The sequence below is a fragment of the Strix aluco genome, chromosome 4, assembly GCF_031877795.1.
Source record: "Strix aluco isolate bStrAlu1 chromosome 4, bStrAlu1.hap1, whole genome shotgun sequence".
Lineage (NCBI taxonomy): Eukaryota > Metazoa > Chordata > Aves > Strigiformes > Strigidae > Strix > Strix aluco.
The window spans coordinates 121,315,937-121,336,368 of record NC_133934.1 but is presented as its reverse complement, the minus strand read 5'-3'; positions in this window follow the sequence as shown (position 1 = coordinate 121,336,368).

Sequence of the window (20,432 nt, the reverse complement as noted above, 5' to 3'; positions counted from 1 at the left end):
ATAGTTCAGTGCAAACTGATGATATAATTCCTTTCTCTACAAAGAAGATCCTTGGTAGTAAGTGGTGGCAATATTAACAGAAAACCTAGAGAGGAACTAGTAGATTGCAACATGTCATTAGTGAAGATATGGGAAAAAATGGCAAAGGAAAATGATGTAGCTTAGTAAATATGTTTGTTTTTCAGTGGTTGTCACACCTAGAAGACCATTTAGTAAAGGGGTGGGGGGGGACACAAATGGGGGGAAAAAAAACAGGGAAAATGAGATGGGAGTAAGTGACAGTTTGTCAATTCTGTGTACAAATGCTGAGGTAGTGAACAGCTCCCATCACCTACCGCAAGCTATCGCAGAGCATTTGATATTCTGCTCCAAGTATTTTTTTGTCAGCAGCTGACCACTCACTGTGAAAATTTCTCAATTTTATACCAAGCATTTCTATCAGTTCAATATTACAGTACATTCTTTCTGAGCTTAACAGCATCAGCAAAATAAAGAATGCAAATAATGTTCCTGATCTAGTAACAGCAGCAGCCAGACAGATCACTGTCTCTTTCCATTTAAACTGAATATTTATGTGTTGAATTTTAAATATCATCTTCCTATCACTTTTCAATAAATTAATTTCTTTTTCTCACCCAAAATGTCTTGACCTGTGACTGCATAATATTGGTGTTATAGGGACTGTCTTATTTCCAGCCACAGATAATTTATTTAAGAATGGCCCAATCCTGTCACGCAAATTTCAGTTGGCCAAAGAAGTCACCATTCTGTGAAGAGATAATAATGTTGACACTAATCTGTTTGCCAGCTGACCTCTGTTTATAATTGTGTACCAGTTAAGACCTAAGCTGAAAGTAAGTCTGGGAAAGAACTTGAAAAAACAACTCAGAACCTCAGACCCTGCAGTACACTAAAATCAGCAATATGATTTAGGTGAAAATGTAATTATTTTAACATTGCCTAGATGTAATTGCAGAGAGCAGGGTTTACAAGTAACGTGATCCAGATCTTTGCCAATATGCTATCCATTCTGCTGATTTTACACCCACAGGGATTTTCTGGAGATTTAAATCCAGATCTTCAGGAAACATGAGCACTGAAGTGGTCTGTAAGCCACCAGCAAGTACATGTCCCGTTCATGTGCATGACGACTGGGTGACTGACTTGAGATGCTTCCTCTCCTTTCCATTTGTGTTCCTCCTCTGCCATTTGTATATTACATATTACTGTACTGGTATTAAGATAAGAATGACCATATTTTCTCCTATCACCGTTTTTTCCCCATTTAATTTCAAGTAATTAAAAGAAAGCAGTAAAGCTCAGGAAAAAAAAAATTATTCAAAAATTGTACCTACCCTGGAAGACTCTTCTGCTGTTGTTCTGTCCCTAGGAAACTGGAAGAAAGCAGCAAAGTTATCCAGGAGGGCACTGCCAAGTTCATCGGTCATGGGAGCTGGGAGGAGAAGACAAGAAAGTGTGTCCTGGCAGGCAGTGCAGGTGCAGTCGTTGACGTCTGGCAGAAGAAACAGAATTTGCTAAATGATGACTGAGCCAGGCTAAAATGTAAAGGTTATAATGCCGTGACTCTTAGCACATGGAGGGCACGTTTCCTTTGCAGTCAAAGGTGTGATTAAGGCATTAATAGTAATAATAACCATTGTACTATTTCTGAGGGTTCCACAAAGGATGATGCAGGAAAACTCACTCATTTCTGCTTCCTCTGCCAGAAAATTTTCAGGGCTCTGGGCATCAAAAAGGATTGGAAGTTACTGAGTGAAATCATCTCCGGCAAGAGTGAAAGCATGTCGGCACACTGCAGACTTGCAGGAGAGTCTGTGAACTTCCTTAGGTAATAAGTCAGTGGTCAAGCCACTGCCACCTAGCTTTCACTCCTGTGGTACCTGAGGTACCTGCAAGATGGAGCTAACTCCAAAAAGTCTACTGATGCAATCACTTGTCTCCACTGGCAAGCATAACCTTGACTTCTTAAAGAAAGAGATGGTCATGTTCTCAGTTGATATAAATTGACATAAATACATGCTATTACAGAAATTTATATCAGCCATGACTTTGCTCCAGGGTTCCCACGGGTTTACTTGTATAATCACACTCTTTTATGGTGCAGGTTGCAAATCAATCTGTGGCTCCTTCAAATCAATCCATAAAAAAAAGTTACTTCAAATGCATTTGTGGAGTGGTACTTAGGTGTGACCTTGGAATCTGAGGCAAAGTTGAGGACTGCCTTTGGTGGAAGTTCTTGCTAGAATGGAGGTCAAAGCAACTGTCTTTTTATGTTGATTTTAAATCAACATTTTGAAATGTTAAGGTCTTTGAATCCTAGGTACAATAATAAATATGTGGTTTGAATAACTTTAAAGAGATTATTTCCATGGAACCTAATAAAATCCTACATAGTTTACAAAACAAAACACAGGTTAGTTGGAGGCAGGAAAATTCATTCTGGTTACATTTCCAAGAGATTAAGTTTAGCAGGATTAAAATTGCTACACTGGAATCATTCAAATGGAATTTTTTGGCTTTGCAACAAAGTTGCCTTATCTTTATTTAACTTCACTGTTTTATCAGCTGTGTCCTGTTTTCTGCTTCATTGACAACTCTGTTCACACCTAATCAGATCACATTAAATTCTGGATTGGAGGTTCATCCAACAAAAGCTTACCTGTGGGGGACTCTGTGTGCTTTGCATCATTAAGATTTTTCAGCATTCACATGCCATTTTATAGTTTGAAGAGATTTTACAATTTTACTTTTCTTTTTAAAAAATCTTCTTCAGTATTGTCAGCTATATACAGCATCTGGCAAAGTGGTTTTTGAAGTAGTGAAATTCAGGCCTCTGAGTTTATTATGTGTTCCACCAAAAACATGCATTTGTAAAATGGGTGGAAGAGATTTCAAAAGGATAGTAGGTCACATTTAGAAATCAAAGATTTGATAGACACCACAAAAGTGGAATTTAGTCTAATCTTGCACATTTAGAGACTTCTAAACTGGAAATAAATCTTTCCAGATACTTGTCCCATAAAATGCATCCCCATGGAATGTCACCGAATTGCACACACTTGAATAATTTCTTTAATTAGTGACATGGGAAGAAGTTTATTTCAAAAAAAAAAAAAGAGTGCTTTCTTTTCCAGCTACACAAAGAAAGCTGCAAATGTTTACATGTGGAAACTAGAAATCTACTTTTTCACTAAGGATATTCTTTAAATTTCACCACAGATTTTAATACTGTAAACTTCTGGAGTTGTTTGATTCTCTCATATACTTTACAGCACTTCCAAGCTCAGAGTCATCAGGAGTGCAGGACAGTGAAATATAGTTATAAAGTCCATGTTCCATATCCAACATACATGGTCTGAGGAAATTTGGAGCAAGTGAAACACATAATGGCTTGATCTAAAAACTAAGGAAATCAATGGGAAATAATTAATTGACTAGGGAACTCCTGGGTAGATGCTAGGATCTCATTCTGTTTTCCTTGAGACAGCCCTGATCAGAATTTCTGTCTCCCTCTCTTTCCCACCCTCATATTCACTGCCAGTAGTCTGCAAAGATTCTCCATTAACTTTGACTGTCTTAACATAAACTGTCTACCCCAGCTTGGCCACCTAGGAGTTTCTTCTATATAGAAAAAGAGAAGGAGATCCTGTTCTAAAAGAGATGTCTGAGACCATCAGGGGAAAATATCTTTCTGGATGTATGTGCCTCTTTTGGTAAGTTCTTTAGACTAAACACTGAACTTTCTAACAGCTCTTTAGGTAAGAGGAGTTCACCTAGGTCAGACTATTCTCTACAGGAAGGAAAATTGATTATTTTAGCTGTTCAGAGCAGAGCAAAAAAAATAGAATCAAAATGTAACAAAACTTGGGTGGAAAAGGAAGAAAACATGGCCATCTCCCTGAGAAAGGAGAATCTCCCATAATATGACACCCTTGCATCTCTCAACCTTAACAGCAGGTTCAAAGCATCATGCAGCCAGCAGGAGCTGTCAGGTGAGCTCTGCTTCTCAGCTTTGGATGGAGGATCCTATCAGTGGATGCCTGCCTCCTCTTAAATGCAGAGTTACGGGTTTCCTTAAGAAAATACGTTTAAAATAGGACTCATACAGTACATTTTGAAATTGTTTTCCTTCCCCTTGACTACTTCTAAGAGCCCACGGATTGAGGTTTGATATAATAAAACATAAACCTGGTTGCTATATAATTAACTCAAAATTTAATGAGCAATAAAAGTACAATTATGCTCTTGTAATGCATTAAGCTTATACTCCTGCTTAATCCATTTGAAAGGGCTCTCTAGGTGTTCACTTGGCAAATAACAAAATAAAGCAAGTCAGAAATTATGCTTATTAAATGTAAATGTGTATCTTTAGCAATTGATAGCTAACGTCATAGGACAAACTTGCCAAACTTAATTAAATGAATAAATGCAATTTTGCACTTAATATCTCCTTAATTACAAGGCTAAATTATCTTTTACATACCATGCTGTACCAAGGTGTGAGCTGGCATGAGAAACCATGCTCTAGAGATTATGACTCATCATGTGAGAACCTACAGAAATGCACAGGGCTGAACAGACACAGAAGAGTTTCTCCTCCTTTTCGGAAAGGGGAAATGAAATATTACAAGATTACATCTTTTGCCACAGTCACATCAGAAACCAACAGCAGGCCCAAAAACCAAACTCAATTCATGTAAATCTTGATTCATTACTTTACCTCTAAAACAAAGCAATACCTAAAGAAACGTCTCACCTGTTGCAAGGATATCAGCTAGCTCAAAAGAAGACTTCACCTTAGATAAGTGTTTCATTTACAATTTTCAATGTTTTATTTTTGTCTTTATCCATCCCAATAATAAGCTACAAATAACCCTTAATGTTCACAGGATTTTTATAACATACATTTCCAGATTGCTAGAACTGACTACCCCCAACCCTCCCACCTCACCCCAATAAAATACACTTGATGGGAATTTACCAGTGGTGTTCACTTTCTAAGTAACCAGATCAGAATCCTTTGTTTTAATTATTATTGTGCTTCTCCATTCCAGCTATATCAGTCTCTTTTATTCAAATCAAATGTTGATGTCTAAATGAAATGTTTCAACCTTCTCTAAATAAACTATTTCGATGAAGCATTTTGATACTTCCAAACTGAAGTTTTTAAGAAATGTCATTTTTTGTGCATACTTTTGCAATTTTCATTCCTTGATTTAGGACAAAAAAATGGCAAAATATTGCAGTTTCTCCTATAAAAGGAATTCCAAATTTTGACTAGCCCTATAAATTAAACTAACCCTTGACTCCATTTTGTATGCACAATAGGTAAATAGCACTGGAAATTTGAAGTGCATTTTTAAGGAAAACTCTGCAACATATTTCTCTCATCATCATTGTGAGTAATGGTATAATGAGGACAGCTCTGAACTTTTAAAAACTATCCAGAAAAACTGTAATTTAAAAAAAAAAAACCCTACATTTTTTCAGTATATTTTACAAGTGCTTGGGAACCACCAAAAGTCCTTCAAGCCCATATTATGAGTACTGAAAATGCTATGTTGTAATTTTCTCTATTCTCCAGGAATCTTTAGAATCTTTAGTAGGAAGCACGCTGTTTTATCTTACATTAAAGGCAAAAGAATCAAAACACAAAACAGAGAAGGTTGCCCATTTATTGAACTACAGTGCATCAGAGATTTGCAGAATAATTAACAGAGGCCAAAAGGATTAGCAACAAATGCAAGCTCCTTTCAGGAGATTCTTTTTGAAATGCTTTATTCATTAAAGAAAAAGGAAAGTTTCCAAAGTAGCTTGTGAGTGATATTATGCAGCAGCATTTAGGGATTTTTGCAAACCAGAAATTCATACAGTGTGCTTTCATAAAGCTAAATGTTGCATTTGCATTCTAGAAGATTTCTTGTTAAAGAAGAATCTTTGAAAACCTGCCACAAAAATATCATGAAAATCTACCAAGTCTGATTACTTTATATTGCTTTAACAGTATATAAGGGACCTACCAGCAGAGGTAAATTACATTTGCACTTGTTTCAAGTGTTATAAATGTGAATGTTCTGACTGGGTTTTTAGAAATTTTGAAGTCAGGTTGAGTGTTATTACCAGTGGTATTATATGCCAAACACGCTGTGGTGTCAGTGTGTTAGGTCAATGCATCTTCACTGTTACTTAGCTACTGCATCATTGAAACGAGAAAGATTTAGACAGGTTGTGATTCTGGACAGAATTTGGCTCCCAGAAGGAGAAGAGTAGTCAATTGAAACTAAATCCTGACCATTTAAATTACATTCACCTCTGAAAACTCTGCTTAAGATGGTAAGAGCTTTGGTTTGGGGATCCCATTATATGTGAAGGAAAATACATGGTGTTCAGCTTCCCAGCTACATTTCCTCAGATATTAAATTCTCCCCATATTTAAATCCCTTTTCTGTTATTCTGTATACTGCCCTTCAGCTGAGGTCCTTGTCATACATTTTTGTTCTACCTTTGGGTGTTGGCATGCTGTGCTCTGCAAGAAAATACACATATACACTGACAGAAACACTCCTATTTCACTTACATCTCAGCTGAATTCAGTGAGATTTCACTAGGAGGAAAAGCTGGCCAAGGATCAAAATCAGGCACAGCCTTCTGGGTCTCTGTCAGGTTCCTCCTGAACCCTGTGCTACGGATGAGGATGCCCATCGGCAAAGGCTGAGGATAGCATCACAGGTGGTGCTGGGACACTTTTCCAAACCACCTTCAGAGCACTGGTCAGACCCCAGGTAAATACAGTCATTGCTCCCTGTCCCCATAGCTCTTACTGTCATTGCCCGGCCACTGCTCCACTTTAGCTGTCTCAGCCAAGGGATATTTGTTTTAGAGGTCTTGGCCATATAAAGGTTTTAAAATGTGGCTTGGAGTGGAGAGGATTCATAGATCCTGATAAATCTGCCCCAGTGTATACCCTCAATCACCCCTCACCCCGAGCACTTAAGGTCCCTCTGCTCCCCCTTGGCTCTCTCAAACACCTTGGAGTTACTCATCACACACAAATATGCATGCCCAAACCAGTGTATGAAAAAGAAGTAAAATTTCACAAGTACAACACTTGTGACCTGACTTGTTAACTATAAAGAGGCTGTAGAGATATCTCTGTCCTATTCCCTTCTCAGATTTATACATTATGCTTTCTTTCTATTTAAAGCTGCAGAAAGGTCTTTGTGAACCCCAGAAAGTGGCTTGTGCTGCATTAGTTTTCCATACCAGGGCCAAAAGATCTCAGGATCCATGAAATACTCTTAAGAGATTTATAGAAAGCATCTAAGAAAAGCAAACTTAAGGGGGTTTAAATTTACTTTGCAGAAATCCATGTATCTATTGAACAATTATTAAGACTCCCACAAACTGAAGAAAATATGTTCTCTAGTATGCTGGCTATGGATATTACTTGTGATTTGGGATCACAAAGTAATCCTTCATTTGAAGGATGTTCAGGAGATGACTGGGGTCTCAGGATGCATGACTTTAATTCTAACCTCATCTGCAAGTGAGGCAACCTAGTGCCTCAGTTTGCCATTCAAAAAATGAAAATTGTACATCTCTTCCCCAAAATGGTGTTTGGGAGATAATTGCACAGATGTTATGAAATGCTCGTGTATTATGAAAATCCTAGAATATAAACATATCCCCAAGCTATGGTCAAAACTAAACAAAAAAAAAAAAATCTATTAGGAAAAAGTTACCCTACTTGGAAATGATCGATGATTTCATTTTTTACACGTGACCCATTTATTCAAGACAGAGGAATCATCTATTGAAACAGAAATATATCAAGTGAAATTTTAATCAAGCTGTCAGGCTTCATTCTAATTCTTAGGCAGTCTACATGGAGGAGAGAAAGGGAGAGGAAACATTAAAACTGATTCTCATAAAGAGATGGAGAGACAGAGAGCAACAAGCTGTGCTGATATATTAATTATCTATTTATAATACGTAATCTTTTCAACTTCTGTCATGTTAAAATCAACAAAGAATTTAGCTGAAGACAGCCATAAAATGAACTGATTACAGTTTGCGTACAACAGCGATGAAAGAGCAAATACACACAGCTATGCAAATGTGAAATATAACATGACAGAAAGCACAGCCACGGTGATAACAGCAGGTAATTGCTGGGCTCTGTAGCTCTCCCACCAGACCGACTCTGTGATATTTCCTTTGTTCTGTAACTGGCACATTTTTGGCACATGGGAGGGAGGGGGAGGAAGCAAGCTGAGGCTGAACTCCTTGTGAAAGCTGCTGCAAATGTGCAGAGTGCCAGAGCAATGGGAGGGCAGGGCTACACAGAGCTGAGCCTTCAAGGTACCACCACATCCAGCAACTCGGAAGAATAATGTCTAATAACCATACACAGCCAAAGGTGAAAGGCTGCCATTCGCCCTTTTAATTCCACCACTAACTCTCCCTGAAGGCAACATGTTGAAGGCCTGATCCAGCTCACTGGAGTTAATGGTAAGATCTCTTACCCGCATGAAATGGCTTGGGGTCAGGACCAAGTCTGAAAGCTCACTAGGTAGCAAAAAAGACAGAGCCTTTAATGCATATATTTGCATGCACAGCGACTTAGTGGTGCTTCTCGTGGAACTAGAAAAATGTTTGAGCTGTGAAGTGAAAAATCAGATTTTGTGGTGTCGTCATGTTGTATCTGGTAGCTGTATCGTTAATCACAGTCATATCATCATGAGCACAGCATGAAGCACATCTCTAGCTGCCTTCCTACTCTTCTGTTGAAACATGCCAGAATTAACAGTAGACATTGCATGGGGGTAAGACACTTAACCATTTTCTAGTTCTGATGCCTACTATTTTTGGTTGCATTTTTGTAAGCAGTTGGGTGGTTTTGTGCAGGCTTGTGTTTGGGGATCCAGACAGACATAAGCCCAGAAGGAATTAGGTATATCCTACCCAGAGGCAGGCTACACTAGCACGGACTCAGAACCAACATGATGCCAGAAACAGATTTTCTCTACTGGAGCTGGGTGAGGCAGACTGGGAAGACTAGGCTTGTCTACTTCAATATCCATCTGTGCAAAACTCCACGTGAGCCTTACTCCCATTTTCAGAAGTGACTTTGGCGGTTGCGTGTCAGCAGCTTCATGAACGTCCATAGCAGACCTACGGCAGTGGTGCAAGTTACTTTGGAAAGCAGTGTCTGAATCCACAAGACAAGCTTCAAAAGTATTACTCCCTTGTCTGTTTTGTGCTTTTTCTCAGGCACTACAACTACATCTGTAACAGCACTTTGCTATTACTTCATTCAACAGGAGCTAGAAACTGGTCTTCCTGTACAAGACTGGGGTCTTGTCAGCAATATGTCACCTTCCTTCACCATCCCCTCTTACCTGCTTCATGCCATAGGATCTGGTCCCAGATCCACACTCCCTATTTGTCATGCAGTTCTCTTCCCAAGAGATAGCCCTTCAGGGCAACCCTGCTGTAGGCATGAGTGACAACCAAACATGACAATATGGGCTGGAGCCCAGGGCAGAGCCCAGAAGAGTCCATCTCCATCATTTCTAAAGGGAAAACATTTGAAGTTCTGCTGTACAAACAGTATGTGGAGTTGCAACACATCCCGGTTTGCACCAGACCTAACTCACCAGATTCCCCCCACCCTTCTGTGTTCAGTGTTAAGCAACTACACAACATGGGAATTGATGGAAGTATAATGAAATACTGGTCTGATACCACAACACAGTTGATCCCTAACTTAGCCGCAGTTAATTAAAATGTTACTGTGACAGTAACCTCATTGTGTATAGCTAGACCCAGCATAAATTATCAGTGATTTGCCACTTTGATAAATAAATATTAAATGTGTGTCAGGGCCTCTTAGAATCATAGAATCATTTAGGTCGGAAAAGACCTTTAAGAACATCAAGACCAACCATTAACATAACACTGCCAAGTCCACCACTAAACCATGTCCCTAAGCACCACATCTACATGTATTTAAATATCTCAAGGTATGGTCACTCAATCACTTCCCTGGGCAGCCTGTTCCAATGCTTGACAAGCCTTTCAGTGAAGAAATTATTCCTAATACCCAGTCTAAACTTCCCCTGGTGCAACATGAGGCCATTTTCTCTTCTCCTATTGCTTGTTAGCTGGGAAAAGAGGCCGACACCCACCTCAATACAACCTCCTTTCAGGGAGTTGTAGAGAGTGATAAGGTCTCCCCTGAGCCTCTTTTCTCCAGGCTAAACAACCCCAGTTCCCTCAGCCACTTCTCACAAGACTTGTGCTCTAGACCCTCCACCAGCTTTGTTGTCCTTCTCTGGACATGCTCCAGTACCTCAATGTCTTTCTTGTAGTGAGGGGCCCAAATCTGAACACAGTATTCGAGGTGCAGCTTCACCAGTGTCAAGTACAGGGGGACGATCCCTTCCCTAGTTCTGCTGGCCATGCTATTCCTGATACCAGCCAGGATGCTATTGGCTACCTTGGCCACATGGACACACTGCTGACTCATATTTAGCCAGCTGTTGGCCAACATGCCCAGGTTCTTTTCCACCAGGCAGCTCTCCAGCCACTCTGCCCCAAGCCTGTAACATTGCATGGGGTTGTTGTGACCCAGGAGCAGGACCCAACACTTAGCCATGTTGAACCTCATAAAATTGGCCTCAGCCCATTGATCCAGCCTGTCCAGATCTTTCTGCAGAGCCTTTCTACCCTCAAGCAGATCAACACTCCCACCCAATTTGGAGTTGTCTGCAACCCTTACTGAGGGTGCACTCGATCCCCACATCCAGATCATTGATAAAGATCTTAAACTTAACTGTCCCCAATACTAAGCTCTGGGGAACACTTGTGACTGGACATCAGCTGGATTTAACCCCATTCACAACTCTTTGGGCTCGGCCATCCAGCCAGGTTTTTACCCAGTGAAGAGTACACCCATCCAAACCATGAGCAGCCAGTTTCTCCAGGCGAATGCTGAGGGAAACAATGTAAGAGGCTTTACTAAAGTCCAGGTAGACAACATCCACAGCCTTTCCCTTATCTGCTAAGCAGGTCACCTTGTCATAGAAGGAGATCAGGTTTGCCAAGCAGGACCTGCCTTTCATAAACCCATGCCGACTGGGCCTGATCACCTGATTGTCCTGTATGTGCTGCATGGTGCCACTCCAGATGATCTGCTCTGTAGCCTTCCCCAGCACTGAGATCAGACTGACAGGCTGTAGTTCCCCAGAGCCTCCTTCCGGCCCTCCCTGTAGATGGGCGTTACATTTGCTAACTTTCAGTCAACTGGGACCTCCCCGGTTAGCCAGGACTGCTGATAAATGATAGAAAATGGCTTGATGAGCACTTCCACCAGCTCCCTCAGTACCCTTGGGTGGATCCATTCAGCCCCATAGACTTGTGTGTGTCTAAGTGGTGCAGCAGGTCACTAACCATTTCCCCTTGGATCATGGGGGCTTCATTCTGCTCACCCTCCCTGTCTTCCACCTCAGGGGGCTGAGTACCTGGAGAACAACTGGTCTTACTATTAAAGACTGAGGCAAAGAAGGCATTAAGTACCTCAGCCTTTTCTTCATCCTTTGTCCCCATGTTCCACCCCCCCCCCCCCTTCAAAAAAGGATGGAGATTCTCCACAGACATTCTTTTGTTGCTAATGTATTTATAAAAACTATTTTTATTGTCTTTTACAGCAGTAGCCAGATTAAGTTATAATTGGTCTTTGGCCCTTCAAATATTCTCCCTGCATAACCTCATGCCATCTTTGTAGTCCTTCTGGGTTGCCTGCCCCTTCTTACAAAGGACATAAACTCACCTTTTATTCCTGAGTTCCAGCCAAAGCTCTCTGTTCAGCCAGGCCAATCTTCTTCCCCATTGTCTTTCAGCACATGGGAACAGCCTGCTCCTGCACCTTTAAGATTTCCTTCTTGAAGAATGTCCAACCTTCCTGGACTGCTTTTCCCTTCAGGACTGCCTCCTAAGGGACTCTGTCAACCAGGCCCCTAAACAGGCCAAAGGCTGCCCTCTGGAAATCAAAGGTAGCAGTTCTGATGACCTCGCTCCTTACTCCTCCAAGAATCAAAAACTATCATTTCAGGATTGCTATGCTCAAGATGGTCTCCAACTGGTCACATCACCACAAGCCCTTCTCTGTTCACAAACAACAGGTCCAGTGGGGCGCCTTCCCTAGTTGGCTCGCTCACCAGCTGTGTCAGGAAGTTATCTTCCACACATTCCAGGAACCTCCTGGACTGTTTCCTCTCTACTGTATTGTATTTCCAGTAGACATCTGGTAAGTTGAAGCCCCCCATGAGAGCAAGGTCTAGCGATTGTGAGACTTCTCCCAGCTGCTTATAAAATGTTTTGTCTTCCTCTTCATCCTGGTTGGGTGGTCTATAGCAGACTCCCACCATGATATCTGCCTTGTTGGCTATCCCCTTGATTCTCACACATAAACACTCAACCCTATCATCACCATCATCAAACTCTAGACAGTCAAAACACTCCCTAACACACAGGCCTACCCCACAACCTCTCCATCCTTGCCTGTCCCTTCTGAAGGGTTTATAGTCTGAAGAGTTTATAGCCACCTGTTGTGGCACTCCAGTTCTGCGAGTCATCCCACCATGTTTCCATGATGGCAACTATATCATAGTTTTCTTGCTGCACAATGGCTTCCAATTCCTCCCGTTTGTTGCCCATGCTGTATGTGTTGTTGTAGATGCCCTTCAGCTGGGCTACTGATCCCATCACCTTTTTTTTTGAGAAGAAACCCTAATTCCTACATGACTGTTCTCAGGTACTTCCATGGTTTCTAACACATCAATAACCCTCTTGTTATCAAGCATGAAATAACCCCTGCAATAAAAAGGAAAAAAACTTTTAATTATAAATTCATTAGAAACTATCTAAAATAAAATGCTTTGAATTTCTAATGTTAAAATGTTAAAAGTACTCAATGGACCAATACTAAACAACCAGAATGTAATCTCTGATAGAGATGACACTTGAAAAAGAACAGTTTAGTTTACAAAAAAATACTGCACTTAATAGAAAGAGGATCAGGTTGCAAACCATAGGCTCATGACTGTGTAACTCCTCAAAGTTCACTGTTCTGCAGTGCTTAAGTTTTGATTTATTTATTGTGAGATGTTTACTATACAATGTAGGCACGAGACTGTTCCATACTTTGTTCACTATTCGCATTTTGGTGTATATTTTTAAGTTTTCAGGTTTAGCTCAGGCATTGCTTATCTTTTGCTTCTTCCATTTTCCAGTGGCTCCAGTGTAGCCAGGCACTCCTGCATATGCTAAGTAAGCTTTTAGAATGTCAGCTAACCACTGCAGTCAATGGGGTTAGCCTCATGCTCAACACTGAGGTTCAACGAAAAGAATTAGTCACAGATTTAACTCCATGTAGCTGAAAGAAACTGGTTAACTTCGACAGAACTCAGTCCTCCTCCAGCACAGAGCTGAGCATGTACCCTATGTGTTGACAGATGGGAATTTTAGAGGCTTCTTCAGTACAGGGTGATTGTTCATTTGGGAGATGAATGATATTCTTGCAGATTTGAGGAATAAAGTTTCCAAAATGAAAGTGTAAATTATTCATTTTTTAATATTCAGAAATCTCTGGAATTTTTTTAAAAGTAGCTTTGGGACAAAGAGTTCTGTAGGACAAGGGTAGAGGTTCTGTTTCCTTGAGACAATCCTGAATAAAAGCAGGAGTTGTGTGCTCCTGCTGCTGTTACCTTGTACTGGGTCAGACACTGTCACCCTGTCATCAAGCATTTCCAAAAAGGCCAAATCTGGATTGTCTTTGATTTCAGTGGGAGATATATTCTTAAGATTACATCACAAGGGAAGAAAATAGCCTTTGGCAGAGAAATCAGATCTGTAACTTAAATAGTTGGTATTTCCCAGAAACATAAGGCACAGAATTTCAAGTCTGTTAGAGAAGCGATATGAGCTGTGGTCTTGCATATCTCAGGTAGATGCAGTAATCTCTGGTCTACAGACAAGTGATGGATGATGCAGGGGCTGGTTTTAGGTGATCCTTCATGCCAAACTTCATTTCTGGATCTTAAAAATCTTCTTTGTGTACACTTTACTTAAGCTGATATATTTTTCAGAAAATTTTTGCTGAATAAACACTCTGCCAAAAAAAAATTTTGTCGTAATGTTCCCAGCAAATTTTAGTGAGACCTAAGAGTTCTGGATCTTAAGAATTCATGTAGTTATCTTTGTGAAAATGTTGAAAGCAACCTAATGTATTTTCTGGATTTGATAGTATGTAAATATGTATGTAGCACCTAATTTGTTTCTTTAGTTTCTTTTTTCTAAATAAATTCCTACATCCATGTTTGTGACAGTAGAAAGGCAGCCCAAGGACTTCTGTGTTCCTTTGCTATAACCAGAAGGAAGAAAACAATTCCTAGCTTCCTCTATTTCAGGAAAAAAAATCTCATCCCTGAAAAGATTATTTCTTTTCCACCCAAAACCTATGTTTTCCCAGCATTTCTACTCTAGACAGGTGGAAACAGGTCTCTTGTTGCTGACAGAGGCATCTGCTAGAAGGTTACACTTCAGGTCCAGAACTCAGCTGCTCTGAAATGAATGATTATTGCATAACCCAGTGGACAACTTGTAATTGCCTTGCTTTTTTTTTGGCTGGAAATTTTTATGTCACAATGCTGACATCCTATTAGTCTACTACAAATAACCCTTTGTTACACAAACATCAAATTAAGCTAATGTGAAAGAAACTAATCAATAGCTTTCTGCTTATCTTGCTTTAGTTCAAACTCTATTCTCCTAAACTTTTTCAGACATCACAAGTCACTCTAACCAGTATCTGCTAAGAACAGCCTTTTACCAAACTTGGCTGTTCTGGCCATTTAATCTTAAAGCATTCACCTGCAAGCTAGCTCCCACCATGCAGAGAGGGATGAGTATGACATGAGAGTTAATCTTGCATTAACAAATGTCCACTGATGGTGCTACTCAGAGAAGGGAGACTGAAATAGTGCACATCACCACAGACTATCAGTGTGGCAGTGCAGGGATCTCAATGTCTGGGGCTGAGGTTGCTAAAGGACTCATGTTCAGCCTACTTCCAAATTCACATACCTTCCTGCATGCTTCACATGCTATTGTTTAACTTTCTTCCTTAAGGGAGGATTTTTCCAGTGCATAGTTTGCAGATGCTTTTCCCTTTCCAAACTCCTTCCATATGTAGGTTTTTGGGTTTTCTCAATATTGACATTTCCATGCTTTCAGGGCTGGTAATACAAGCTTTGCAATGTGAGATCAGATGAATTGCCAGTCTTATCAGCACCCTGTCTCCTGAAGGAATGAGGTGCACTGGGCAGAAACTCAATAATCTCCCCAGAGAAGAAGGGCTGGGTGTTTTGTTCTTTGGGGTGGAAAGGAGGAGAGCAGTAAATACTTATCTTTTCCTGATAGTGATTGACAAACTTCATTCATGTGGATTATATTGATTTTTGTCTAATATAACTTTTTGGTTTTATACAAAAATATATCTTTTTTTTTTTTTTTTTAATTTGACTTTTAACAAAATTAAACACACAGGAGGGGCACAAACAGATGTGTCCTTGCAGACCTGAAAGCTATTTAAACTAATCTGGCTGACTTTGCACTGTTAACAAGGCTCAGCTGTGAAGCCAATATCAAGTAAACAGAAAACAGTAACATCTTGAATCACTATCCAGCATGAAAGTGTTTGCACCATGGTGAGTGAAGCATCTACCACATGAACTCTTTACATTCATCCAGTTCTCCATGTTGATGTGAGTATTCTAACCCTGAAGACTTTGCCCAGCCTTTAGTGCTCCTCAATTTTCAGATTTGTTTAAAAGCTACTTCTGTAAATAGACTGTCTCTCATTTTGTTAGAAAAAATGAAAATAAGTATAGACCTTTGAGGAATGAGTAAACTGTTATTATATATAAGTGGAAAACAAGTAGGTTGTGATAACTTCTTATAGACAGCAGGTTGCCTAAGTATGTAATGAGAAATGATATGAAAGATAACAAGATTGTTTGATTACAAGTGACTTCAAAGATGACACCTGAAGAAGAGAGGCAGTTCATCAACCTACATGATAACCAAATCATACCTTCATTCCTTCATTTTCAAGTGCCTATCAGGTTATTAAATCACCATGGGAAGGATAGAGATTGCAAAGTTGCCATGAAATGTCAAAATATTTGACCATTTTTCCCAAATTAGGGAATTAGCATTTTACAGGATTCCTGTATATATGACTTCCACTTCTTCTGTTAAAAATTAGGTTGGTAGGTTGAAATGTAGAAAAGTGCCTGAAACATTGCCTAGGAAAAGTGGACATATCTAGAAAAAGAGAAACATACAGAAAAGTGCCTGAAACATAGAATTTGGGTTCTGACACCAAACTCAGATTCTAGGGAAAAAAAATCTGCTCTAAGTAGTCAGAAAATTCACAGGGTTACCTGAATAGTACAGTCTTCAGGAAGAAGACAGGGCATACCTTCTGCCTCATTTACCCTCATATATGTGTGTTGAGAGGGAGTACATAATCCCATTTGTATACTAATCTAATGGCTAAACCACTCATCCAGGAAAAGGGAGATGAACATTTTAAACCCTCACATCTCATCTTCTTCCCAGAAAGATGCCACTAGCACCAGACTAGTCTAGTTCAAGGGGAGCAATAGGGAAAGTGTTAAGTCTGCAAGTGGTGGAAAAAGAAAAGAATCAGGCAAGAAATAGCTTTAATTTGTAATTTAGTGTTTAGGAAAAGAGGAAGAAACCATGTTTCTGGTTCACATTTCAGTTTCCCAGATGAGCATCTTAACCATGAGCAGATTCCTTCTTCTTTGTTCTCAAAGCCAGGAAAGGCTTCCCAAGATAAAAGCAAGCAATCAATGGGATTGGTGCCATGCTCCAAGTCACTAACACAAGAGGATGATCTGGAGCATACTGAAGTCAGCCTGTGGGGTCTGCTCAGGTAGGTCTCCCCCAGCTCCCTAGGGTCACCAAGTGCAAGTCCTGAGTGACTGTCACACGCTGCCCTGGCTTCAGCTATGAGAGACTGAGATAACCCAGATCTGAATGTCCCCTCCAGGCACCGTTCCTCTTCATTTTGTTATTCCTTATACTTTTAAGTGTATATCATTAAGCAGCGAGTCTCCAGAGAGCTGTAGTTAGTGTTTTTATTTTTTTCTTTTAATCAAATTATCTCCTAACTGCTGTATCATGAAATTACACAGCACCACAAAATAGAGAGCTAGTTTGTGGGATACACATTTTTAAGAAAGAAAAATTATTAAGAAATAAGTAGAACTGTAATCATTTCCAGTCTACTTAATTAATGATGGTGTTGTCCTTTCCCAAGGGCCCTTGTCACCTGTTCTAATTCGCTGACTCTGACACTTTGAGTGCAACCACAAACAACTAAAATCAATGGGAAATGGAAATGTCCTGACAAGGCCAAATTGAGCCCACCTAGGCTGTCAATGATTTCTTAGCTCTTATTGATGCTGTGTGAATCTTCCTGGCTGTACAATGGTAAATCAAACAAAAGCAGGGCAATAGAGTGATGCAATGCCTAACTCTGATGTGCCCAGCAACTGGAGCAGAGCTCTGGATTTAGACACCCTGCAATACATCAGGGGAGTTAAGGACCTGAGAATGGGATCTAAACCAATCAACATGTTGACTGTAGAGCTGTCTTGCCAGTCAACAGGTGAACACTGAAGACAAGGGTGTACCTTACACCCTACTTGGAAATAACCAGCTAACCTCCCTCTTTGCACCTTACTCCAAATGTTCATTTCAAGCTACTTTAACTCTTCATTGTAGTCCTTTGAAGTGCTGACATACATGGAGGGTTTTTATGAGGATCCACAACAGAAACAGGTATCCATCACTTTTTATTTTGTTCAGGTGAGATTCAAGCCCTGTGATATATAGTCATTTAGGAAGGTAGACCTTGGGTCTTCTCTTTATTGTGCCACATGGCATCTCCATATTCATATTTTGGAACATTTAAAACTTACTAATTTGCCTTTCAGATTTTTCCTAATTAAAAATTAATATGTTTTAAAAATCAGCTCTTTTACACTTCTCTAATTAAATTTCCACAGGATATTTTTTGGTGGGAGAATTCAATTAGGTTTTAATTTTAGTAATCAAAAAAGCACTGGTGCTTTGAGTATTTGATTTTTAATTTAAAAATTTGACATGGCATTCCAATTAAAATGTTCAACAGTTGCATTGTAGCATAAAAAGTCTATTACATCTGGTAATCAGGAGAATCCAATGACCATAAAAAATGCAAACAGTATATCAAGAACCCTCAGGTAATAACCATATTTAGCAAACACTAAACACTTCAATTACAGCAGCCTATAGCAGCTCTGATCACTCAGAACCCATGGCAGCAAGTGGAAGCAACTATTTACCTATCTCACCTTTAGACAAGGTTGTGCTTTGAAAATGTCATCTAAACTCAGGTCCCAGAAATATAACTAAGCCTGCTAGAAGCAGTATCAGAGGAAGTGTTGCCTCTGCTTCCCCATTCATGCAAGCTCCTTTCTCTCACCTTTTAAGCTAATTCATATAGTATCTTCTTTATAAACATTAGAGGCTGCAACTTGCAAAATCTGATGTATTACTGTGTTCTCTTTCTTATTTTATTTTGCTGCTTGGCTACATATTTGAGTCGGCAAAGTAGTAAATATCTCAGAAAGGTCTTGAGCACCCGATCTGGAAGAAGATGATACACAGCTTCCATTTTGTAGAACTGAGCGTCTGACCCCCTTCCCCCCCAAAGAAAAACCTTTCCATTCTAATGAGAATTTTGAGAATTAAAACCCCTGCATGTAAAAATTTTAATGACACTTATGATCCTGCATCAAGAAGTATAGAACCTTTCACACAATTGAAAAACAGGAGGTTGGATGTGCCAATCCACAGAATGAAGAAGAAAAATGAATCATGCGTAGTCAAAGGAAATTTGGAATACAAAAAATTTGTTTCAGTTTTCAGCAAGTATATCATATATATAAAACATAGACCAGTATCTTACCAGTGTCCAGCACAAGCTAGGCTTGTAGCAACTATATACAAGGCAACCCAAAGACTATTTTGGTCCCTAAGGGTTTAGTCATTGTCATAATGAACCACAATTGGCTCCATCTAGTCTACTGACCTGCCTCTGACAATGACAAATGCCACTGAAAGATTCCAATATTGTCATTGCTCCCAACAAATTGTATGACATTTCAGAAGAATTGTATCTGTCTGTCTCGGCTTTCATATGTCCTCCATTGCTAAATAATGTAATATTCCTGTTAAATTTTTCCATTTTCCTTTAAATGTCAACTTCACCATGTACTGCTCGTCAATCACGTGATTACTACACATTATTTTTAGAACTCCTTTGTTACACATGACATTGCATGGTACAGACAGCAAGGCACAAGGTCAGGTGCACCTGCATACTTTAATGTGCGCTATGTTGCAGTGGGGAAAAAACATAAGTGAAAAATTTGTCAAGATGGTCCATTTTTTGTATAAAGAATGATATCATGCACTGAGAGAAACAGTGCTTCAAAGAGTAACAACAGGTGAATTCAGAATCTAACCTTGTAATGGACCAGGATGATGTTTGAGTGATGGCTGCTGTGGGTGTGTATGGCTGTGCTGAAGAGGTTGCTGAGAAAGGGAATTAAATTGGCTCATTAGTGGTTAATAGAGGTAATTCAAAAGATAAAAAATTGGAGAGGAATTAAGATGAAAACAAGAGAAAAATGAACACAGAGCCCAGTGGGACATCTTCTCTGCAGTGCTCTGCCAAAGGGTGAATACCACAGGGGCAGGCCTGGGGAAACTAGAGGGAAGAAATGCTAGCAAGAAGGCAAATTTTACTTTTGTCAGATCTAAAAACTATATTAAATTAAGAGGGGAAAGGGCTTCATGAAAGCAAATAGGCCCAAGGACTGCTAAGATATGAGACAAGTAATACAACAAAAGAGAATAAATGGAATTTTAATTAAAATAAATATGATGTGAAACTAGACAGGCACTGATGAAGTAGTCAACCAAGGACAAGCAGGCTCAATGCTTGCTTAAGAGTGCTCTAAGATTGGGATAGCTTCTCTGGATTTAGCACAGTTACACCAAGGTAGAGCCATTTATAGTGAATGAGAGTCCTTACTCCTTTGCAGTACACTGTGCTGCTGCTCAGTAGGGATGGGAAGACAAGACAAACATGCTGCAAAGCCAATGTGTGATGAGAGCAGAGGAAGCCCCCAGTCTTAGCTAGGTATCTGCCACCCAGATAACACAGAGCATGCACTTCAGCACACATGCTAGCAACAATAACTACA